Below are 15,000 nucleotides of genomic sequence, written 5' to 3' on the forward strand. Positions count from 1 at the left end.
AGTGTTTTCTATTTGTACTATTACTGCAATTTAACCTAATAATCTAATGAAGTTTTTCCCACTTGGTAGATAATTAGGATTTAACCATAATGCTGTATGCATTTATTTTTAACCAACATTTTTATATAATTATCAGTTATGACCTAGGCAGTCGTACAGACATGTCAGTTGCAAACCTTATACGTCACATATTTTCTATACATAACATTGCATAGGTCATTCAATTCCTGCCTTCCCATATACATCATTCCTCCTCTAAAACCTTACTCTGTATGCATTGTTCCCACAGTTCCCATTTTTCTATGTAATTTGCTCCTAACCTTTTCTAAAGATCCCACTTCCAGCTCTCCTATTGCTGTTACTATATTCATCTGCAGGCAGCTGTGGTGCAGCAGTTAGCATTGTCGCCTCACAGCAAGAGGTTCTCCCGTTCGATTCTCAGCTGGAGCACCTTCTCTGTGGAGTCTGCATGTCCTCCCCACGGTCGAGTGACGTTTAAAGACATACAGGTAGGTGTGTACATGAATGGGTGTGCCTTCTTTGAAGGTTGAATGTTGGGCTGGCAACTCAGCACTGTAAAAATTCATTGCCAATCATTAGGTAACCAGAGTTCCGCTGTGGCGACTCCTAAACAGGAAAAGCTGAAAGACTTTTACTATATTCACTGCATCTTAAACAGCTGGCTTATACTTTGATTTCCATTTTCTAGTAATTGCTTTTTTTGTCAAACTAGAATTAAACTCAGCAGGGCCTTACTTTTGTCTAGGCAATTCCTGTTGTGTATCACAGCTCAAAAAATTTCCGTAGTTACACCAATTTGCTTACCATGTATTTCTAGCAGAGTAGTCTGCAAGGATTTTTTTAGGTCAGGGAACATATTTTTGGAAGTGTATTGAGTTGGCAGTTACTTGTTTTTCTTCCCCATCACAGCTCCAGCATTTGCAGTCTACCTGAGAAAGAATTGTTTGGAGTCTGCTTATGGTATAAAAATACCTATCAAACATTTCCAAACAAAAATCCTAAATCTTTTAGGCTTTGTTTTACATATACCCCCCCCCAACATTTCTTTATGAATTGCTTCTCCAGTCTCTCTTCACAATCTTTTCTCACCTCCACTGATTATTCCTATAATTATCCTACAATATTTTATATGCTATGCTAATATAAAGCTTACATTCTATATTGGGAAATTCCACCCCACCATTTATCCAGTCTGGGTTTAATTGGGAACAAAAATTTTAAAGGTAGACCATTAAATTGTTTAAACTCTCTTTAGGATGGAACATTAGTTGATAGATTTTACCATTACTAAAGGTACATCTTCTATAGAAAAAAAAAATTTTATTCCATTTGTTTGTTAGCAAGTTGAGTCCAAAATACTGCTATAATCGATGCTATTTCATTACATTTATGAATAATGTAATCCCCCAAGTATTTAATTTGCTATCACAAATTCATTATACCTTTTTTTATTTGATTATTCTATTTTACTGATATTAATCTTAATCCTGATACTGTCAATTAAGCAAAAGATATCAATGTTGCCACTTGTCAATGGAATGTCATCTGCAAAATGTTGAACGTTAGAATAATCACTAATTGTAAATAATCACTAATTGTAAATAAAGTATGTAAAGGCAGTCCATGAACAAGGCAGATAAATAAAAGTTCAATAAAGCTGTTTTATTAAAAAAAACAGTAAGCGCTTTCACATAAGGCTTCATCAGACCGTCAAAAGAATAAACTGGTCACAACTAATTTAAATACATTTCATTAACCTAATAATCAGTTCATTACTTAAAGTAAAACCACAATTTCATTAAAACACCAGTATTATCACATAATAATATAGACATATAAATGTAGCAACAATCCTAGAAAGACAAATTATGAAAATAAATGAAAGTAATAATACACGTCTATAAATATATTGAGAATATCTAGAAAATTACATGTGCATATTTCTCTTATAATTCATTTAAATAAATTCCCTCTGCTTCTAAATACACTAATCAAGTATAAATCCAAAATTTTATGAAATTTGCATATATTATGTATGTAATTTATGAGATATATATAAATGAGTACTGCAAGTGATGCATCAAATATGTGAAATGACAGCATGTGTGTGTGTGTGTGTGTGTGTGTGTGTGTGTGTGTGTGTGTGTGTGTGTATATATATATATATATATATATATATATATATATATATATATATATATATATATATATATATGTATATGCGTGTAAATATATATATGTATGTGTGTGTATATATATATATATATATATATATATATATATGTGTATATATGTGTGTATGTGTATATATATATATATATATATATATATATATATATATATATATATACACACACACAATCTAAACATATATATTATGAATAATGTGAAACTCTAATGTACGCATACTATACAACAACTTTTATTTATCTGCCTTGTTCGTGGACTGCCTTTACATACTTTATTTCATTTTACTTGTTTCTCTTGGTCAGCACCACGTTCACTCCGTATGATGCAATTATTTGTTTGTTTCTTTGTTTACTTGTATTATATTTTATCGTACCAAGCGGGGGCATGGCAGAAGGAAGTATACCTGACGTTGAGTTGGATTATAGACCTGCCAGGCCTGCAGAAACTGCGAGGAGTATTCTGGGCAAGATCCTTGCCTGTATCAGGTCTGTGGGGAATCCCTTTATTCATGATGTCACATCCGGTAACGCGACTGAAGTGGTGAATACACTGGACTTAGAAGCTTTGAAATAAGCATCTGAGAGTCTCGAAAGAGACTTTTTGAAGTTGAAACGACTCCAAATGCAACGCCAGCATTTCGAGGTGAGCTTATCTAGGAGAATTGTCCTGAGGGGGCTCAGGATTTTGAAGATGATGACCTACAGAGTATAGCATCACAGTTTGTTGGCAATAGCTTAACTTGGCGGTAAGTGCCAAGTACATGTCCCTCTTTATTGATTTTTTAGACCTGAAGAGGAACAACTAAGGACTTCATTTAGGGAACAGCAAGCTGTGCTGTACGCTAAGTTTCCTAGTTCGCTAGTAGACCGTACTTTAGAAAATTTATTGGATGGTGTTGTAGTATATGAAAGGAAACTCTTTCAACAAAAGAAAGAGAAAATTGAGATGTACGTGACTTCGAGGGCACGTGTTTACATGGCCAAGAACTGAGGCCGTCCGTTCAGGGGCAAAATAATGAGACTGTGAATACTGGAATAAATCGTATTGTTAGTGAACCTAACATAACTGTAAATACCATCCAACAAAGGGAAAGTGGGAATGACTGGAGCCAGTGGTGATGTGACCAACTCCACCAGTTCTCCCCCACCCACCAGTGAATGATACTGTTATTGAACGTAAAACTAGTGTTATTGAGAGTGTGCTAAATGAAGAGAGTGGGCTTGCACAGCTTGCTGATGTGCAACCTAAGGCAAAACAGAATGTGAATCTTGTAAACCCTGCAGTACCTTCATCCTCTAGTGCTACTGCCTACCCCCATTTTCCTCTTCCCATAAATGTGGAGAAAGGACTATCTATGAGTCGGGGGAGACAGAAGTGCAGGTTTGCAGTAGAAGGATAATCCAATCAGTCCTTGAAAAAGATGTGGCGCCAAGTGGGGAGTCACTAGTTTGGAATTTATCCAGACGTGTTCTTAATGCAGATGAATTATCTGTATTAAATAAAGGACCAACTTTTATTCCATCAGGACCCAGTGACCCAACTGAAACAATGGTAGATATTAAATGTTTTATTAGGAATTTAATGCTTAAACTTGAATTTGGTAATGCACCTAATAATAGTATGAATGTGTTTATAAAGCCAAGCTTGTATATGGCAAGCTCACATCCTTTAGTTGAAGCCTTCAACAAAATGGTGGAGGATGATTAATTTATATAATTTCTATGATAATAAAAACTTGCATAGAAAGGGAAATAAAGGGAAATTTAATTTGAAGTACAAGGAGTGAATTGCCCTAAGAGATTTGAAAGGTGATACTTCAGTTATGATTAGACCTGCAGATAAGGGGAGCCCAAATGTACTTATGGGTATGTGTGACTATATTAAAAGTATACACACAATGTTGAATGATGACCATTTCTGTCGTCAAGTTGATTCAAATGAAATATATTTATTAAAAGAGAGAATTTATTCTACGTTAGAGAATTTGAGTGAAATGAGTGAAATGATAGATACACATTTATATAGGTTTTTGAGAGTTGAATTTCCATCATTACCCTCTATGAAAGGGCTAGGCCGCGGTGGTACGGCGGTAGCGTTGTTACCTCACAGCAAGATGTTCTCCCGTTCGATTGTCGGCTTGGCTTGGGAACGCCTTCTGTGTGGAGTCTGCATGTCCTTCCCGCGGTTGGGTAGCATTCGAAAGATATGCATGCGTAAATGGGCGTGCCTTCATTGAAGGTTGGGTGTCAAGCTGGCACCTCTGCATTTCGTAAAAAAATCTACTGCCAGTCATTAGCGGACCGGAGTTCCGCTGTGGTGACTCTTTACCAGGAAAAATCCGAAAGACAAACAACCCTCTATACAAAGGCTACCAAAGATCCACAGAGATGGTCGTAATCCCCCTATGAGGCCTATTGTTGCTGGGCGGAGAAGGGTTACTGAGCCCTTCTCTTTGTATGTAGAGAAGTGGCTACGACTCATCCTTGATAATAAGTTATACTTTGAGACACAAAACAGTTTCTTGCCAACCTACATCCGTATAGTAGTTCGACGCCTCAGGAATCTGAATTTTACTTTGTTACTCTAGACATACAGTCTTTATTTACTATTATTCTGAATAATATAGGTGTGCAATCTATACGTAAATACTTAACATGAACATAGTGAATATAGTGATGAAAGAATAGATTTATTGTGTCTATTCCTTGAAACTATTTTGGAGAGTAAAGCATTTACATTTGAGATATATATATATATATATATATATATATATATATATATATATATATATATATATATATATATATATATATATATATATATATACAGGGTGATGGCGTGGCTATGGGCACTTCGTGTGCCAGTAGCTACGCCAACATGTTTATAGCTCTATGGGAGGAGGAGACCCTGTTTTAAAATGGTGTATTACTTAAGGTTTGTTACCTTCTATCGATGTTTTGTCGATGACCTCTTCCTCCTATGGGCAGAAACATCAATGGAATTGGAGAGGTTCTTAGTTGAATTAAATGGGAAATATGATTACTTGAAATTCACCATGAGTTTCTCCAAGTTTAGAACTGAATATTTGGATGTGTATGTAGAGAGACTTACTAATGGGTTAATTAACATGGGTGTTTATAGGAAGAACTGCTACAGGAACACCTTGCTACATAGGAGCAGTATGCACCCTCAATACATATTTAGGAATGTAACAAGAGGACAGGGAATGAGAGTCTCAAGATTGAATGCATCAGATGAAGGATTCAGTCATAAGCTGGAAAGGCTTAAAGACAGGTTAGTTGCTAGAGGCTGTTGTCCACTTGAAATAGAGAGAAATCTGGAGGGTTTAGACCAACGTAGATTGGACAGGGCTAGACCTTATTATTCAGATAGGACTAATATTGACAACCATTCAGTGGTTACACTACCTCAAACTAATCTAAAAGTACCCATGTTTTTTACTTAGGATTAAGAATTGGCAAATTCTTACTACAGACTCTGATGTCAAAAGGATAGTGGGTGATTAACCTTCTTTCTTTAAAAATAAGAGTAATCTTAAAAGGTTACTGTGTTATCCTAAGGGTAGTAATGAACCCATTAATAGTATACTTGGCACTCGTCCGTGTGGTAATTGCAATTTTTGCAGTTACCATGACACTAGAGGTCTATTTATACACCCAGATACGAACCAACGATTTACATTTAAGATCTGTGCCAACTGTAGGACTACACATGTGGTCTACCTTGCGAGATGCATAGCATGCGAGTCCTGTGCTGGCAAAACTGACCGGTCACTCCGAGATAGAGTGAGAGAACACATATATGGTGTCAGGGTTAAGTCTTCAACCAATGCTTTATCTAAACATGTTATGGCACAAGGTAGTGACCACAGCTTTAGGTTTATGGTCCTAGATGAAATGATGCCCAATGTACGTGAGGGTGATATCAGGAATATGACCGAAAACAAAGAAGTTAAATGGATCCTAAGGCTTAGTGGCTGATAGAGGGAAGGGTCTGAATGAAAGGGCTTCCATCAAGCCCATTTTGAAGTCACTAAACTCTCAGTTAAATAATGTTGTATAGTATGCATATATTAGTTTTATATTATTCATACTATATATGTTTAGACATTATATATATATATATATATATATATATATATATATATATATATATATATATATATATATACACATACATACACAATCATATGCTGTCATTTCACATATTTGATGCGTCACTTGCAGTATTCGTATTTATATATCTCATTAATTACATGCACATGTAATTTTCTAGATATTCTCAATGTATTTATAGATGTGTATTATTGCTTTCATTTATTTTCATAATTTATTTCTATGATTGTTGCTACAGTACTGGTGTTTTAATGAAATTGTGGTTTTACTTTAAGTAATGAATTATTAGGTTAATGCAAGCTGATTGGTTAATGAAATGTATTTAAATTAGTTGTGACCAGTTTATTCTTTTGATGGTCTGATGAAGCCTTGTGTGGAAACGCTTAACGTTTTTTTTAATACAGCTTTAGTGAACTTTTATCTGCCTTGTTCGTGGACTGCCTTTACATACTTTATTTCGTTTTACTTGTTTCTCTTGTTCAGCACCATGTTCACCCCGTGCTGTGTGATTGTTTCTTTGTTTACTAATCTTAAATACTTTTATATCTAAATATGATCTTATACAATTAGCAAAGGGTTCAATCAGCAAAGCAAATGATAAGGGACATAATGGGCAGCCTTGTTTTAGTACCTTTGCAAATATTAAATGGTTTGAGAAATAGATGAGGATAAATAAAGGCAAAGGAATTCTGATAATTTCAATTAAAGACAAGTTGAGTGAAATTTCAAATTCCTGTATGGAAGGTAAATAAAACCATTCAACAGAATCAAGTGTTCTAGTTAGGTCTAAACTAAGTTTTTGACTAGAGAAAATACTCTAATGCCTCGTTTGATAATAATTCAGGTGTAACTCCATTATTGCCAGTAGGATTAGCTGCCACTGTAATGGGTTTCTCTATTTCCTTTATTTATTCCAGTGTTGAATTCAAGTATGTTACTACTACTTTTTGTGACGTAATACTATATGAATTGTTTTGTTATTGTACTTCCTAAAATCTCTTCTATATCAGCAACTTTTCTATTCCTAGCCAGCACAGTAATTTCTTTAATATGATTTGATTATATTTTTAATCTAATGGCTAACTTTTATGTACATTTTAGGATCTAAAGAGTAGGATTGCATTTTTGTTCATTATAAGCTAATTAAAACTTTTATATTGTAAAATTTGGAGATATTTTTGTTCAAACTTTTCATTTCATTTAGGTAGACTTGTTACCTTTTTGAATATGGAGTTTCAGATTAACAATGTGTAATTGTAAATCTCACAAGTCTTTATCCCATTCTTTTGTTAATGTACCAGCCCATTATTTTACCTTATAAATAAGCCTTTAAAGAATCCCATAAGGTCACATCTGAAACTTCGCCACTGAGTATTTACAAATTGTTGAATTTCTTCAAGAAACCACTTGAATTATTTTAATTGTATTATATAGACATGTAACCTTTTCCAAGAGACTAATAATGATAATGTATGTAGCAGCATTATGATCTGATTAGGGGCATGAGACCACTTTAATCTTCTGTAACCCTAGAAATGAAATCGTTTGATATAAAGACTCTGGTTAGTCTAGACTGCGTTCTGAACTTTTATGAAGGAGTATAAAACAGTGAATCAGATACAGAAAGTCATTTAATACCTTTAAAATTAAGTAATTCATCATATTTTAATAAAGCCTTAGATGTTGTAGATGTTTGAGGCACTGGTATATTTTTTAATTAATAAACAATTTAAAATCCCCAGACGTCCTTTGATATTTGAAATTATAATGTTTCTGTTCTTTTTGGTAAATTTAGCTCCAATTCCTAGAATCCTATTAACATTCACTAAAGTATAAAGTCTTCCTTGTATTCCTAATACTGTTGTACACACCATTCATTTGCTGATGATCATTTTTAAGGCATTAAAATAGAATTTATCCAAAGAATTGCAGGATCTCTTCTTTTAAAATTAGAGCTGACGAAGACTGCGGACTGCGTTGTCCTTTTGAATCTGGTCTATTCATTTGAATTGAATAAGTTTCTTGCAAAAAGACAACTTGAACTTTAAATAAATTCACATATTTAAGTAAACGTCCCCTTATGAGTCCATTTACATTAATCAAAATACATTTTAGATGAGACGTGTAACAATACAACAGGAAGTCGTATAAAATTCAGCTACTAATCCTCCAAGTAACTATTTGAAACATGGAGCGAGCAGAACTGCAATATGTAAGCATATTTTAAAAACTGATAAAATTTCACAGCAGCTTTAAATTTGGTGTCTAATATTGAATATTCTGACCTAAAACTAACCCCTTAACAAGGAACTTAAGGTCCCTTGAAGATAAATCCCGTCCAAACTACCCACCAAACACAAGCAGCAGATTAAATTTGCTACTGCAGCCTATATAAAAGAAACAAAAGGCATTAAATATGCAATGGTTAAACAGCACAGATTAACCAGTCTCTACAAAGTAAAGTAAATATGTATGTAATTGTGACTGGACTAAACTTTAAATTACATTTACTTTTTATTCCTGTTTACTATAATCTTTTGACTACCCCCAAAATGTTTATCCATAAGTAAGCTTTCAGAAGTTACTACAGAATGATATTTACAAATTAGTTTAGACTCCTATTTCAAAATGTAAGTAGGTTGGAGTACATGCATTAAATTACTGTTCTTGAATAAATGCTTAAAATGTAATAGTTCTACAAATCCAATGATGAATGATCAGCTTATGAAAGATGTAATGTATGCATGTGTATATATGTTGATACGTATAGTAATCAAACCTTGCTAATGATTATTCATGAGTAATCAAACTCATTTAGTTCACAATTAGCATGTGACATTTTTTCATTTCATTAGAATATAAGAAAAAAGTTTTGAAAACATGTACATAATCTGTATCTATAAAGCCATTTTTGTATTTGGAAATGATGATAAAACCAGTACAAAGAAGTCGCAAGTGTTTCTGTATTCAGAAATATTCAATTATGTGATTAGGATCTTGCATTGTTTTCGTATTTAATCCTAGCTATAACTTGTATTCTTATGAAATTTAGAACAATTACCTTATATGTGTAAATTCATACGTGCATGCACAACAGTTTAAACAGATTCATTTCAGAGATTCTTTACATCATATCTTCATACAAGGTGCTGTAAACCACGTATATCGTCTGACCTTACAGCCAGCATCCAGTGTCATAATGTAAAAGGATAGAATTTGTTAAATAGTGCAACAAATGTGGTGATATTCATATTTATAACATTTTGAAGAAAGATTGAACACCCAAAAATATGGGATAGTGAGGTAGTATGGAACAGGGGGAAGGAAAAATGATGAGTAGTAAATATTTGTAGATATTGTACAAGTTAAAGTTGGAGGATTAACAATTATAGATTTTAGATGGCAAGGAAATATTTTATAGAATTACAGCTGTATATATTTAATGTGACTTGTCAAGGATGGGAGAATTTATTTCAGAAGTTATTGGATTATGTAGTTGTAAGTATGCATATTTTAATTGTAATTTAAGGGAGAGTAAAAAGAAAAGAGTAAAAGCTGTATTAAAAAAAAAAAAAGATGGAAGACATGAAATGTGGAAATTGGTTATATGAAATAGAAAGTTATTTATTTAAAGTTTGATGGCCAGGAATGTCTGATTGAACAGAAGCCCTTTTTTCAACCGAGGCTCAGGGAGAAAAACTCCAGTACAAAGGCCATTGACTATACAAATAATTAGAATAATGGAGGCTAAACGAGACTTGACTAACAATTGTTAATTTAAATGATAGGTAGCAAGTTTCACATACTAACAGCAAAGTACGCAATTCATATAGGTGTTGAAATTCCAGTTATGATGTCATAAGCAGATGCTATTTTAACTACTAACAGTAGAGTGGATGAAGTTATTTTATTTAATTTGTTTAAATGAAATAAGTATGACTTTATGTTGTATCATTAATGAGAAGTTAAGATTATTAAAATATTCCCCACAATACTTTATATTTATAAGTTTTAAAAGAGTAAAAATGTTATAATGAAGTATATAATCCAACAAAAAATAAAAATGTGGAAATTTGATGGTGGAAGAAATGGAGAATATTGTGTTTAATCTAGGGAAAAATAATTCAGAAGAAAAGATCAAAGCAAATTAATAAATGGTGTAGTCATAATGTTGAGTGTCAAGATTTTTTTGTGGAGATTGGGAATAAAAATAGCTGTAAAAGTGATATTTGTGTTGTGGTGAAGAAGAAACAAAAGAACATATATTTTTGAAATCTAAGAGTTAAAACTGTGGATAAATTATGTACAGATTTTTTTTCTGAAACTTTAAGAATAGTGGTAGTGTAGATATGATTGAATATGGTTATGAGAAAATCAAAAATGAATGGATTTGTTTTATGTAATGTGGGTATTATGGAATGACAGGATTAATGAAATTATGTTAAATGGAAAGTAGACATTGCCATCAATAGATTAGACTATGGTTATGGAAAAACGAGTGAGGGCTGGATTAAGAAATGTGTATATATGAACAAAAGGCTGCATAGAAACATGAAAATGAAACTTGCTTTAAACAATTATATTAATTTATAAATATGTATATAATGTAAAAAGATATAAATGAAGGATCCCTACTTTTTTTATAAGTGGAGTGGGATCTTTTACATCTATCTGAGCTGCCACCAACTCAAGCAGACGGGGCCTCAGTTTAATATTTCACCTGAAGGGTGACACACTCAGGAGTCCAGCACCCCCTTATGCTGTACTGCAATGTCAGTAATTGGTCTACCTGGTTTGGAAATAGAACCCCCAGTATTCTGCACCAAAGGAGAATGTGCTCCCTGTTGCACCACTGAGACTGCATCTGAGTTATCTGGTGCTTGACCATTTAATTTAACAGTTCTGTATGGTTACTGCATTCCTCTTTAATTGTATTTATTTTTTAATCTTCTCTATTTTAACAAAAGATCTTGAATGTTAGTGAGCAAAGACTGCAAGTCTTTAACTTGACAGTTCTTGTGAAGCAGTTTTCACATGGCTCTTTTTTTTGGGGGGGGGGGGGGGCAGTTCCAAACCTCTCTTGTGAAGTTTTGATAGGAAAGTTAAGGGAAAAAAGAGTTCTTCCTTAACTTCAAAAACTTGTTATACAAAGTTTTTGAGAAATAAAATCTTGTCAGAAATAATATTGGGACAACAGAGCAATTTACTGTTGCTAACAGTTCGCTATCTTGGCCATGTTCTCCGTTTGCTATAGTTTTCTTACATGTCATGAGTGGAAAAAAACAGCATGCGGGAGCTATGCAGCTTTGGATTGGAGGCTTTTTTTTTCTGTAGAGAGCGTGGGTGTGACTGCCCAGCACCACCAACCCATTAATTGCAGGATGAACACACCTGTCCTCCCCTGCCTGCTCAGTCAGGTTCCTCGGAGCCCAGTAACTCCATTCACCTGGGCAGTAGTTGGGGCTTAAGTCCTCTTTGCCATTGGGGAGGTTTGATTTGTGTAATATTTGACAATTAATACTGTAATGCCCGTGCCCTGGCCCATCAGTCAAGGAGCCTCAATCCTCACCACTAATACGAGTGAGGGGCGTCTCGTATAGGAGGAAAGGGTAACAAATACACACAGTAAAGTGCAATTTCCCTTAAGAGCACACTGAGATCACACTCATTCTGGGGCTTGTCGCTCGCTTGCTCTCCAGGTCCCCAGTAAGGCTCCCTACTGACACAGCTATAGGGTTCAGATCTCAGCCTAGTGGGCAAGCTAAAACCTCCAGCACCCTCGCTTTCCAACCAGTGCTTCGTGTCCCTGCCCAAGTAGCTGACACACACACACACACACACACACACACACACACACACACACACACACACACACACTTTGAGAAGAGTTTATATAACCACACAGACACTCCTGGGGAAGGCTGGCACAGGCTCTCTAGCTGTGCACCTTTTCTGCCCAGTCTTAAAGGTAGTACCAATTACCACCACCCACTAATATTTATCCGCTACTCAAAGGCCATTTAAAAGGGTGTCCAATTATTACTGTGCAATACTATTATCCAATTGGTAGTATAGCCCACGGCTAAAGCCATTGGAGTGGCTTTTTACAATTTTAACAAAGGCCTACAAGTACTCTAAAGAGCTTAAATTAGCTCTACACAAAACAGCCACAGTTGAAAGGGTTTAAAAATATTTACTAACATAGTCAAAACACAAGACAATACACTACACAGTGCTAGTCAAGAGTTCAGAGATCACAGAGAAATATGTAAAATAATTCAGTAGAACAGTTCTGACATCACAGAAAAACACTTAGTGTAATCTTTCTAGTTTCTAGCTATTTTTAAGAGAAAACACAAGTCTAAGATAAACTTACATATAGAGCAAGACAGTGCTGAGTTGGATGGTCAAGACAAAATGCTTAATGCTCTCTGATTCTCTCTGTTTTCAAATCTGCATGTTCTCCCTGTGGTCGCGTGGGTTTCCTCTGGGTGCTCCGGTTTCTTCTCACATCCCAAAGACATGCTGTAGGTGTTTTGGACACTTTTTAAATTGTCCCTAGGCGTGAGTGCATGCATGTGTGTGCCTTCTGTGGAAGGTTGGGCACTGGGCTGGCAACTCAACACCGTAAAAACTCCACTGCCAATCATGAGCCTACTTTCTTCTGTCTACTATCATATTTCCCTATTTAACATTGCAATCTTTCTCTCTGATCACAAATGACGTTACTGCTACTATTGTTCTCATATATGAAAAAAAAAAAAAAAGGGGTACAAACAATGTTTTTTATGTATATACATTTTAAACTACGTAATACTCTCATCCTCCTATATTTGTACTGAAAGTATTTAATGCCTTTCTTATTACGTAGATAGTATTATTTGTTTTTATTACCTGACCTAGACTAATATCTCTGCATTTTGCTCATTGCCTGTGACATTAGTGTTTTCTGCAAATGTTTATTTTCTATATCATTGCTTTAAGCTGTGGAGCTTTTCTCCCCGGGCCTCCACTGAAAATGGACAATAATCCAGCTGGACTAGCCCGGTCAACAAATGTAAAATAAATAAATAAAATGAGCGGACAGGTGAACTGCTGTGGCGACCCCTAACAGGGAAAAGCCAAAAGAGCTGAAAACAGGATCTGTGGAACCTAGTCGGACTTTCCCGGTCAACAAATGTTAAATTTTATTGATTTATTTAAATTTGTTGACCGGGAGTGTCCGACTGGACGTGGGTCCATTTTCAGCGGAGGCCCGGGGAGAAAAGCTCCACAGTAAAATAAACAGACAGTAGTTACATTGGATTACATAGTGATTAACAATTTAACATAGAAATTACTTACAACATATTTACAGATGAAGAACATAGTACATCAGTAGACAACTAGAATCTTTATCTGTGAAGTACATAACGGGCATTAACAAATGTAACAATGAGAAGTTCCTGCTGTATAATAAGTACTAGGCTTATGAGCATCTGAGCTTGCTATCATCAAGGTAGTTAGTGGAGGTGAAACAAAGGTAGTAGTTGGATGGGTGGATGATATTAGAGTGGGAGTTGCAAGGGCATAGCCAGCATGTTTTAGGTGCGCTTTTAATAAAGTTTTGAAGTTGGTGCATGATGGTACGGAGGTAATTGTGGGTGGGAGTGAGTTCCATAATTTGGCTATGGCGCAAGAGAATAGTGCTTCACCAGCAGAGTTATTGGCTTTAGTGATCTGCAAGTGATTTTTGTTGCTGGATCTTAGTGGTCTGGTGGTGCGATAGGGTTGGAGTAGATTCTCGAGGGATGGGACATTTAGTGGATGGTTTACTAGTTTGTGGGTGAGTGAGAGTTGATACTACTGAAGGAAGTGAGGGAGTTCAAGCCAGCCCAGTTCAGCAAGTGAGACAGTGGTGACTACAGTAGGATGCCCCTGTGGCGAATTTTGCGATTTTGTTGTAGCAAGTCTCTAGCTTGTTTAGATCACATTGCCTTAGGTTGGTATATACTGGAGAGACATAAAGTAGGGTGGAGATAAGGTGGGAATTGCTATTGAAATCTTTGCTGCTTTGGTGAGAAATTGTTTGTTTATTTCTGTATAATGCTCCTAGTTTTTTGTGGACTTTTTTTATGGTCATGGATATGTGAATGTCAAATTTTAGTATAAAATAAATAAATTAAATAAATAAATAAGGTTTTTAGTAAAGCATATAATTCAAGTTTGGCCAGTATACAGAATCAGATTAGTATAACCTCTGTATCGCCCAGTATTTAATGTTATTCATGATTGTGTTCATGGGACTATTACTTTACTTTACTCTTTTTTTCTTTTTTTTTTTTTTTATATTTACTCTAAACATGCATTCAAAATTCATGGGGACTTTGATGTCCCTTGCCTTTCTAGTATGTGTGCTCTCGCTGTATGTGCATGATTTCTACGTAGTAAATGAGTTTTGTTTGTTACATCACTTCTATGCCGTTCAGTGACCAGCTTGTCAAAAAAAGTAGTGGGTAGAGGACAGTTGTCGACTGGCCTAGCTTAGTGTTTAATGTTTGCTCCCAAGATCTCGTGGTTTTCATATTTAGTCCCTAAAAGAGGGGGTTACATTTAATATCCTATCTACTTACTACAGACCTACAAACAGTGTTTAAAAGAGCAATAGGGTAAT

The 15,000-nt window shown here is 34.9% G+C and overlaps 1 protein-coding gene across 1 annotated transcript in view; it reads left to right on the plus strand.

The window, feature by feature from the left end:
• Window positions 1-15,000, plus strand: part of PRRC1 (proline rich coiled-coil 1) — a gene marked incomplete in the record, with an annotated part of 448,168 nt that overhangs the window by 86,825 nt on the left and 346,343 nt on the right.

The sequence above is a fragment of the Protopterus annectens genome, chromosome 2.part0 (genome assembly GCF_019279795.1).
Source record: "Protopterus annectens isolate FY-2018-M chromosome 2.part0, PAN1.0, whole genome shotgun sequence".
NCBI classification, from domain to species: Eukaryota; Metazoa; Chordata; order Ceratodontiformes; family Protopteridae; genus Protopterus; species Protopterus annectens.